An 11,990-nucleotide genomic window follows, 5' to 3' on the forward strand; every position below is an offset into this window, starting at 1 on the left:
AACAGACGCTTTCATGAAAGGTGCAAAATTTCGATTGTACTCTTTGAAAGAGTCTTATCTTTTAAAAGCTATTGATAAGGGAATCTCAAAGTTTGCTTTACAATTAGAAGAATGTTTAGGAGTTCAAAATATCTTATCAGAATGGAAAGGGAAGATTTTCAAGAAAGTTGCTTTGAAACTAGAAGAAGTTCCTTCGGTTAATTGCTTAAAGCAAAGTCACCATCTTTCTAAAGAAGATGAAACTCTTCTTCGAAAATTCTCATACTATGGTACTTGTCAATGCTCATAACTTAGGCCGTAGCATTGCAATTGGCTTCCTTTGTTTTGTTTTAATTTATAAAAATGTAAACCCCTTGAGCCCATAGCTATCAAGTAAGATATTACCGACATGAAATTAAGAGTGTAGCAATTTCTACCCCAATATTAACATCACCAATGCTAACCTCAATCTCTTCCTATAGATTGTAGCCTTGCAAAATTAGGGTCAAAGATATCCATAAGTATCACTTGTAAGCATGTGTGAAAGATTACCTAGACGTCTAGGTGATTTTGTGCCTCAAAAGGGCCTCTTGTTATTAGTATTTCCTAATATGTTTGATTAGGTATACCAATGGATTTTAAATGACTCTGTAGGAGTGATTCATGCTGTAAAATTTTTTAATTCCTCCCGAAGCATTCAAGAAAAAGAGTCTCCTTTTCTCCTTCAAACCTATGATTTTACCATGCTTTACACAAAGATCGAGGTGGAAGACCTAAGGTTTAGCATCAAAAAGCTAGTGGCTGAAGTTTTCAAGCTAAGATTTGATAAAGATAGATGCAAAGTGCTAAGAAAGCAGCTTTATGCTTTGACTTTTTGTGGTGGCTAAATAATAAAGATCATGACATAAGATAGTAAGTGTTGAAGATGTTTGGTCTTGGATAGATTTTCTTTTAGATAATCTTTACATCACAATAGGTGATTCTTTATTTCAACAAATTATAGGAATCCCCGTGAGCACTAATTGTGCCATCTTTTTAGCAAACTTTTATCTTTTCACTTATGAATTTGAGTTTATATCAATATGTGCCCTATCATTTTACATAATCTTAACAAGTTAGGCGTTTTATAGATGATGTATTTGTACCAGATGTTCCTGACTTTCAAGACTTTATGTACAAAGACGCTTGTGCTTTTGGAGAAGGAATCTATCCTTGTGACTCTTGTGAACTGAACTGCACTTCAAGAGGGGATTCTTGTGTTTTCTTAGATCTTAGACTTTCTCAATCTACCATAGGATTAAAGGTTGATATATATGATAAACATGAACAACCTGAATATAGTGGTTTACACATTATAAAAATGCCTCACATTGACTTAAACATTTTTGATTTGGCGAAATATGGAGTCATTTCTTTCCAATTCCATAGCTTTTCCTGCCATTGTACAACTAAGGAGTCTTTTATCACTCAATGTAGTAATTTGATCACTTTACTTTTACACAAGAGGTACAATCCAAGGAAAATAATGAAAAAAGTACACACAATCTTAGATATGAGGTCTTTTATCTATGGTATATTGGCCTTAGGTATGTTTAGAATGATTTAACATAAGCTGAAAACAAAAAGTGGGGAGTTGAATAGCTCGTTTTTCTTTTAGTTTCAAAAGAGAGTTTGATTGAGCATGCTTGTGCTTTCTAAGTTAGGATTGTGGGTCCATTCAGCTTTTTATGTTTTAAATAAGAGAGAGAGAGAGAGAGAGAGAGAGAGAGAGCTCATTCTAGTTTTTTTGGAAGATTTTGTTTCTTGACTTGCTTGTTTATTTTTGCTTAGTCACCTTCTTTCTTTCTTCTTTATTTCTTGTTTTCTTTCTCTTTTGTTTATTTGACGTTTGGTCTTTAAAACAATAAAAACTCTAAATTTGTATGATTGGACTTATTCTAGTCTTACAAAAGTATACCATTATTGTATTATTGGAGATACCCTATTAGCAAGGGTGGGTGTAAGTGCCTCACACAGCAAAGCGGCTCCCAAATAAAATCAAATCAAAAAATATAAATTTGCATCTTTACTTGGCCAGCACTAGAGCATTTTTTGAAACTCTAAAATCTTGCGAAGCCATGTGGCACATTCGAAGCCATTAGATCAACTGACCTATTATTAGCTACTTAGAATAGCCCATATAGTTAGCAACTGACCCATATACTTAGCTGCTGGCCAAGCATTCTAGTTGTAGGAAGAGGTACTATATATTGTTTCTTTCATTCTTACATGAGAGAGAGAGAGAGAGAGAGAGATAATTTTTATTCCTCCTTTTGGTTGAATTTGTTTGTTTATTTTTTGTTAGTCACCTTCTTCCTTTCTTCTTTATTTCTTGTTTCTTTCTCTTTTGTTTAATTGACATATTTTAGTAAGCATTTGGTTTGCCCAAGAGACTCTATAGGTCTTTAGGAACCGAATATAGCTACTTATGCTTGGGCACTGAGATGACGACATAAGTGTTGCTTTGCTTGTTCCTCTTGTTTGTCAAAAAAAAAATTGTTACCTCATTTTTCTTCTCTTTTTATTTTCTTTATAAAATTTTGGTCTTTAGAACAACAAAATTTGAATTTGTATGATTGGATAGATTCTTGTCTTACAAAGGTATATATATAGTGGAAAAGATGTTTTTGGCATAATGATTGTAATACATTTTTTATTGAGTATGTCCTCTAGGCTCTATTATTGTGAAGGTAAGAAGCCAAAAAACGTTTTGCAGATGGCAGGCAATGAAATGGATCTATTATTTTTTTTAACCATCCAATTGACATATCAAGGCAATAAGGTTGAGCTCCTCCTCAGCCATTATCTGGCTACCGTCCACCATCACCTCATTAGGGACTCCTAGGGTTCACTGTTGATGCAAGGGTGGATGCGGATGCTGAATGTGTACTTAACATAAAATTTCCCTTTGATGCCTCTCCTAGTCGTGGTGCCATTTGCATAGCTTGAAGAATGGTTGCTTTGCATTATTTTTCCTTTATTGTTTTTGTGACATAAGATGTTGGACTCTTTTCAAGTCACACAGCTTAGTTATTGTAATGGGTTGGCTTTTAAATATACTCTTTATAGTGTTAAATGCTAATTAAATTTTATTACACTTTTGATTTTTCAAAGATATGCAAGAGCACAAAATTGGAAGTTGTTTGAGTAATCAAAGTTGAAGTACTAAGATTGATCTTGGCTATATGCTTGTATCACATATATGTAACATGCTCGAAACTTTCTCTCACATCAATTTGACCTTACATCATCGTTGAAAAGTTGATAAATTCTAGACAAAATGATTGCGTAAAAAACATGGGGACAAAATATAGAAATTCAACAATTGAAATTGCTTCATCAAATTTCTTAGTGTAATTCCAATACAATAGGTACATAAGCTTAGAGGCATGTTCAACATTTGAAAAAGGAGAATTGTTTCATCAGTAGAATAGCCACATTAGATTAGAAGCATGTTGAACATTACATAAATGGAAGGCAATTGCAATGCCTATTTAGCAATTACATTTCTACTGACTCTCTTGTCCTCAATTGCATTTCTCTTTCCATTCTTGCAGTAAGGAATTAGACTTCACCTAAGTTGTCTTTGTTTAGTCCAAGGTGGATTCTTATAACAATTGCTTCACCTCTAGTGTTTGGAAACCATGGTTTTCTGATGTAGTATCTAGTAGGATAGAGTTCCATGGTCTTGCACTATAAAAGCTATGATTTTCAAGATGTGATTGGTTGTTGACTAATATGATGTTTTCTAATATATGCTTAAACATTAGGAGATGTTTTCATTCCTTCGAAGTGGGGTAGTAGTACAATGTAGGTGATCTTCCTCACTACACCCTTTAAATGTCTTTGGAAATGTGCAATTTTTGCACTATTCTTGCAACATTTGTATCAAGGGTCATCCACCAGAATCGTGTTTTGAGAATCTAGAGATGGGTGAAAATGATGCCAAATGTAACATAAAGGTTTGAAGTCAGCAACGATGTTGCCATGATCAGTCTGACAATTCTTTCATGTTGATATAGATTTCTTTATCAAGTCTTATCTTTCATGTTGATAACAATTCTCTTGACTCCAAACCATGAAAATGGTAGCTTTTATTGTGTTTTTAACTACATGAATCTATAAGTGCATAACAAATTGGTGTATGTCATGAATGACCATATTCCAATCCTAATTAAAGAGATAATTTTCTTCAAAAAACCTAACCATCCAAAACATAGTTTCATCCATGTTTTTCCAACTTCCATAGTACTAGGATAGCCAGGATGCCTTCCATATCATATGCTTTCTCTTCCTACCTTAATTTAATAAATTAGTTTCATCGCAAAAGTCTTTGGTTGATTTTAATATTCTTAGGACCATAACAAAACAAGTGTTGCACACATAAGCATGTGTGTGTTCCCTCCCCCTCCCCCATGCACACACACACACACACACACACATTGGAGTAGGTGAGAGTATTTAGAACCATTTAATTGCACAATAAGGTGATTCACACCATACCTTTGGTCAACTGTGGTGCTATTCTTTAGGTCCTAGATTTGTGTAGATTGGTTCCATACTGTCTCCAAGATCTGGTGCAAGGTGACTTAACCATCAGGTCATCATAGGCTGCAGGGGGTGTCTTATTGGTTGGACATTGTGTCTATAGTATTACTTGTAACTCCCATTTATTACAGGTAAGGTTTGTGGCGCTACTCAAGGGTATGATTAGTGGTGCATAGTGCATAGAGAGTTTTGCAACCTTCACTCTATCTTTAGATGCTACTGTGTGCTACCAAGTGGTCGGCTTTTACTTTCTCTATTTGATGTGAGGAAGATTTGTTGGCTATTTGTAGCAGCCTGGTCAAGGAGTGGGACATTAGTAGGGGCCTAATTTTGGGGTGTAGCTAGTAGTATCATTGCTTCTTCTTCCCTGCCCACATCCCCATTTCTCATTCTTTCTTGTTTCTTCTCTACTCCCGGGGCTACTCTCTATTCACAGGATGTTCAGAAGAGGCTGCGGATGGCTCCATTGCGCACAAATGAAAAGGACAAGTTAGATGGAGAAATTTGTTCTCTCACTCAAAACTACAAATCAAGATTGGTTTCATTCATAAGGGTGTATGGGAACTTGTTCAGGGGTTTAAGAGGAAACTTGAGCATCTTTCCAATCGCAAGCAGTGGACCCAACTTCAAGAGGGTGAGTTTTTGGAAGCACTTGTTGGTTCTTGTGTGCACCATCATGGAGGAGGTTTCTCTCACAATGCAGACATTGATGAGCGGTTTAAAGGTATGGTCAAAACTAGAGGATCTTTATGCAAGAGACTCATCGATGGAGCTATTACTCTTATGGAACTTCTCTACAATATTGAGTTTTCCAATGGTAGTACTATGAAGCCCTTTCTGATGAAGGCTAAGGTCATCCCCATAACAAGCTTTTGTCCATGGGAGCTGCACTGACCTCTCTCCAATTGGCAGTGCTAATTCTCATCAAGATACCTCCGGCTCATTACATGGTGTCTTGGGCTTTATGGTCTCATGTCTTAGCTAGTCAATTAAACTTTGATGATCTGTCCTCTCTATTGCTCAAAGAGAGTCTGTACTTTTTCCCCAGGGTAAGTTGTAGGTCACTTCAGTGGCGGAGAGGCCCTTTCATCTCAGCACAAGGCTAAGAAAAACTAGATCAGGTGCTACAAGTGTGGAAAAAGAGGGCATTTGGAAAAGGACAAGTCCAAGGGTAAGTCTAAGGATGGAAATCATCATCAGACTCTAACCACGTAAGTGGTAACCAAGTAGCTCCAACTTTCAGACACTAATACAGCTCTCCTCCCATGTGTCACAGATAGAGAGGTAGTGTACATGCATGTGGGTAGATAGAGGAACGTTTCTGGCCCTAACCAGTTGAAAGTCTGGCATGCAAGGTGCTAGCGTATAGCTATGGACTAGATGTTGGAATATGAGTGGTCACCTCCCCACTTGTGAGCCCTCAAATGAGGTGTGCAATGAGGGGGTGGACTAGAGAGAGAAAGGAAAGTATGGGGTTACCACATGAGCAGCACATGGAAAAGAGAGAATCGAGAAGATGGAAGACACCATGGAGGAAAAAAGGGGCTTCAAAGGGCCACATGGCTGTTTGGATTGGCTAAGGTAGATCTATGCAAGAGAATTAGGCTAGATCAGTGCCTCATGGCGATGACCTGAGGTAATGAGCTTGCAGGTGATGTTAATAGTGTATAGGGCTATACAAAGTAGTACCACATGGCACAATGAAGGTGGGACAACAATAAGAATTGCTGGCCTAATTAGACAACAATAGGATGTGTTGGCTTGATTAGATAGGTTGGTTGGGCTGAGGAGAGCCAACCAACCAAGTCTATTTATAGGCTAGATACAAGGGTAGGGTTTAATAGAAGTGTGGGCCAAAAGCCCTTGTTTTGTGTGCCCCTTTGGGGTAGTTTTTGAGGTAGTAAAGCTGGATAGGAAGGGGCTGAGTTGGTCAGCCAAATCTCCCTCTCCTCGTTGATTTTTTGGGCAAGCCCTTGGGCCTATAAAAGGCAAGCCTTGTGACCTCATTCAGATCCACTTAGAGTAGCAAGTAGTTAGCAGATATAAGTAGCACATGAGCATCCCTTTGAGCCTATTCTAAGGAGTGAAGGGAGCACAAGTAGCTGCAAACTAAGAGCTAGGAAAGCTGCCCACCTAGGCTAGTCTCTAGATAGCAAGATGAAGGGATCCTTTCGATGGAGAGCCTACTTATGGTCAATGGAGCAAGTGGGCTAAGAAGAAGGGTGCCAGATTAGAGTCAGAGGAGTCAACTTAGGTGGCAATAGGGAAACTTTTCTTGGTAGCCACTCCATGTGCTGTTAAGGTTAGATACATGGACCCTAGTGTCACTATCAGGATGTTAGACATTGAGGAATGGTCAGAAAAGGATTCAAGATCTTTTGTGAAGGTGAGTGGGGGTAGCAACAAGTTCATGGAATCATTTGGGTTCTTGGTTGTGGTTTTTGAAGCAAAGGAAGATTCTTCAAAAGGACCTAGAGACTCATAGTCATACAATGGCTATGACTTAGAGGGTGAAAGCAACAACAAACCACAATTAGAGCTTGATGGTCCAAGAAAGCTAGATTTATGCTTGGATATGATGTCTTGGGTATGGTGTTTGGTTGTAGACCTAGCTAGATGGAGGACAGGTTGAAAGAGACCCTGAGAGCTTGTTGGTGCTCAGAGGACTTTAGGCTATTCACCCATCATGAGGGGGAGAGTTTGAGGAAATTAGTACCTAGGGAGCTTGAGTTCAGATATGGGTTCATGACTAAAGGTGGTGGTGCCATTATATGCTACCAAAGATGGACCTGTGTATCAAATTGGTGTGCAAAAGTGGAACTAGACCTGGTAGAATAGTATCCACTGGTTGAAAATCCAAAGAAGGACTATTTGACATCAAACCTTTTTAGAGGGCTACAACAGAATATTGTCATTGGCATGTTGGTGTTCGGCCAATCTGGATTGGCAAGAGGGGGTGTTGTAATATGCATGGTCACCCCCTCCAAATGAGGTGTGCATTGGGGGGGATGGACCAGAGAGAGAGAATGGACCAGAGAGAGAGAAAGGAAAGCACGGGATTACCACATGGGCAACACATGAGCTACCATGCTGGTAGCACAAGGAAATGGGAGGATTCGGCAAATGGAAGGCATATGGAGGACAGTAAGGGTTTGCAAAGGTCACATGGCTATCTGGGATTGGTTGAGGCATATCTATGCAAGAGAGCTAAGCTACCGCAAAGGCAATGAGCTAACATGTGACCTCATCACTATATGAGGCTATATAAAGGAGTGCCACATGGCATAATGAATGCATAACAATAAAAAAAGAAGTGCCGGCTTGATTAGATAGGCTGGTTGGGCTGGTGAGCCAGCCAACTAGGCCTATTTATAGGTTGGATACATGTCTAGGCCTTGCGTAGAAGTGTGGGCCAAAGGCCCTTGTTTTGTGTGCTACTGAGTGGGTCATCTAGATCTCCCCCTGCTCATTAGTGTTTTGGGCAAGCCCTTGGGCCTATAAAAGGCAAACCTTGTGGCCTGATTTTAGATCTACTTGGAGTAGCAAGTAGCCAACAAATAGGAGTAGCACAGGAGCATCACCATTCTTCAGAGGTGAAGGGAGCATGAGGAGCTATAGACTAAGAGCGAGGAAAACTACACACATAGGCTAGTCTCTAGATAGCAAGGTGAAGGGATCCTTCGAACGGAGAGTCTACATATGCTCAATGGAGCATGCGGGCTCAAAGATCTAGAGGTGCTAGGCATTTGGTAGGAGAAACTTTTGGTAGTGTATCTTTTCCATTTGTGAATGGATGGAAATAGAAAGTGTTGCTTCTATATTTGTCTATGAGCATTGTCTACTTGTGAATTTGCACATATAATCAAGTGTGTGCAGTACACACACTTGATAAAGAATTAATTCCATAGTGAACACTTTCGCATGTAATTCCTCGGCTAGATACTATCAGCATTCCATGGTAGGATACCCTCTGTGTGAGAGATGCCAATGTTTCTAACACCAGATGTGTTTACAGTTCATTGTTTTGGGTTGCATATGATTATGGATTGAGGACTTCAAGTCCATAGTTCATTTTACTCCATTGGGAACTCAGTGTGACTGGCTTGGGAAATCACAAGAGAATATGACTTCTTTGCTATTTGAGGTGGTTCTTCTTTGAGGATCCAGGCTATTAGGAGCATTCTCCTTGGACACTTCCATCCTGGAGGGTCCATGGTACATCTTCATCAGTTGTCTTCTTCATATCATTTGCACACTATGAGCTATAGAGATAGTGTTAGAGTTATTGGCATCTCAAGTAATCAGCCTCTCAAGTATACGTTAGAGAGTAAGGGCTTATTTGTGGGTGTGCCCACCCTCTTTTAGGCTAGGTTAGGGAGATCTTAGAGGCCCCTTTATGGGGCTGGTTGCAGAGCATTCAAGGCCTAGAGCATTGGGCTAGTATGGTAGACCCTAGGCACTTGGTAGGCCCTTTTATAGGTTTGGGTATGGTCTGGGATAGCTGATCAATAGGACGGCCAGGCCCTACTACTTGGGTCAGGCAATTTGAGCCCCCAGGTCATAGGTTACTTGCTTCCCTATTTATAGGGCCAACCTCCTCCCTTTTTTGGGATCTACTGGAGCAGTTCTTCTCTTGTATCGTTGGGAGCTTCCCTTGCTTTATATACATAATCATCATTGCCTCTCTCTCTCTCTCTCTCTCTCTCTCTCTCTCTCTCTCTCTCTCTCTCTCCCCCCCTCTCTCTCTCTCTCTCTCTCTCTCTCTCTCTCTCTCTGTGTTGCATGCTTCCACACATTTTTACACTCTCATTGCCCCCCCCCATATGTTCTATCTTCTACCCAATTCCTATATCCCATTTACCTCCATCCCCCACTTATCTCTAATTCTAGAGTCTATCTATCCCCATCTACATCTATAGCCTATATATGCAACTACCTCCTATCCTCCCCTCCCCCTGTATTCAACCCATATCTACTTATTCATTCTAGTTGCCTTCATGTTTAATTCATCCATATCCCCATCCCCAATCTATTCCTCCATATTCAGCCCATATATATCTACCTCTGACCTCCTACCCATTCCCTATATCCCATCTATACCGATACCTATTTATATTCATATTCATTTACCTTATGTATCTGTACCCCTATCATCCATATTCATTTACCTTATGTATCCATACCCCTATTATCCATTTCATGTCTCTCTCTCTCTTTATTCAACCCATATGTATCCATACCCCTATTATCCATTTCATGTATCTCTCTCTCTTTAATTAGCCCATATGTATCTAATGCCCCCCTCTCCCCCCCCTCAACTCCTCCCTTTTGTTCTTCCTTACCCCCCTCCCCCCACGTATCTACTTGTCTTTCTTTCCTTCTTTCCCTTTATTCTCATGCCCCCCTCCCCTTCGATATAGGTGTTGCACTCTCCTGCCCCCCTTCCCCATTTTCCTTGTCACACTTCCCCCTCAGTCCTTAACATCTCCCTCCCCCCCTTGTATTTTTGTCTCACCACTAAGAAGCATGTTTGCTACCTCCTCTGATTCTAGCTAGCTATAGTGCCTAGAGCTTCATCAATGAATGTCTAGGAAGACTTCAAGAGCAAGTGAGTGTAGAGCTTGCAATTCGCCCTCCAACAAAGAGAGAGAGAGAGAGAGAGAGAGAGAGAGAGAGAGAGAGAGAGAGAGAGAAATAGACAGAGAGAGACAGAAACAGAGATTCATATTCATTTACCTTATCTATCCATACCCCTATTATCCATTTCATGTATCCCTCCCCCTTTATTCAGACCATATGTATTCCCCATACCTATCCATTTCCTATATCCCATATCTACCTCCTCTATTCGTCTATCCCTCCCCCTATATTTAGCCCATATGTATCCCTCATCTATTCCCCACATGCATCCCATATCTACCTCCTATATGCATATATCCCCTACCCTAAATTCATCCCATTTCAACCCATATGTATCCCCCATATGCAGTTCATATCTAACTCCTATATGCTTATATCCCTCCCTAAATTTATCTGATATGTAGCCCATATCTATATCTACCTCCTACCCACTCTAGATATCCCATCTATCTCCATCCCCCATCTATCCTCATAGATCTCCCATCTGCATCCATAATCTACCTACCTTCGTCTCATCCAATGTCCACTACCCATATCCATTCCTCTCATCCAATGCTACCCACCCCATCCCCTCATGTTCATCCCTTCTATCCCATCCATTTCTCTCATCCCATCCATGCCACCACCCTATCTCATCCTTAATATTCTGCTTACTCTCACCTTTGGGATTAGCATTAAATAACAATAGTACAATATAAAATTGAATTACGGAAACATTTATCACATACCACAATAAAATATGCATGTTTTCAACATATAAATTGTACCTGGCAGTGTCACGCCAATGCTTCAGGAGCTCTCGCATCTCCATGAGGACTACATTATGCCTCCATCCACTACCAAAATCCTTCTCCAATGGGGCAATTATATTCCACTTGATGCCTACAAAAAGTCTTGAACAAATTAGTGAAACGAGATTATATTCCAAAGAATTTGAATAAGAAATTTGAAAAAAAGAATACCTCTAGTAAATGTGGACCTTAGGCATGTACGCACTGACAAGGTGTCGCATCTATCACATGAAAAGATTCTCCAGAGGCATTACTCACAATAATGCCTCCTAATACTATGCCAATCGAAATGCAAGAATCTCCCTCCACTTGGTCTTGTTAGGAATATTTGAGGAAGTTGGATTTACAATGGGTGAGCAGACATGGGATGGTGGAATAGGGCACTGCATGCTCTCTGATACTACCCTAGTCAAGTCACCATGTGAAGATGCACCACTACTGGGAGCCATTGGAAGTTTCAGTCATCTCTATCTTATTATTTCACATCTTCTCTCTCGCTCCTTGACCTTGCCCTTCTGGGAGACATGTGGTATCTTGGATAGGCAAGTCTCATTAGGCTCCCTAATTGTCCCATGGACCTCTAGAGATCTTGGTTGGGAATTGGTTGAGAGCTATTCAAATCTCAAATTGTTTTCAATAACTGCTCTATAAGAAGAGAGGATAACCTACAAACAGTGTGCTCTACATCAAGTGAGGGTATCCCTATGGCATGTAGTAACACTCCCAAGACTATTAATAGATCCAAATTGGGATTACTTGGATCCATGATAAGGAAACTAGATGAAAAAGGAGCAAGAGGGGACACAATGCAAAGGAGCTATGGAGGGCAAAGGAGCAAGGGAACAATCCAAAAGAGGGAGCAACGGGGGATCAATGCAAGGGAGCAAGAGACAAATGCAAGGGATCAAGAGAGCAAGAGAAATGCAAGGAAAGAAGCAAGAGAGCAATGCAATGTTGAATGAATAAAAGGGCAAGAGCTTGAAGGAAGGCTTG

The sequence above is a fragment of the Dipteris shenzhenensis genome, chromosome 29, assembly GCF_047967505.1.
Source record: "Dipteris shenzhenensis isolate YYH24624 ecotype China chromosome 29, Dip_SZ_1.0, whole genome shotgun sequence".
In the NCBI taxonomy this organism is placed as follows: Eukaryota; Viridiplantae; Streptophyta; class Polypodiopsida; order Gleicheniales; family Dipteridaceae; genus Dipteris; species Dipteris shenzhenensis.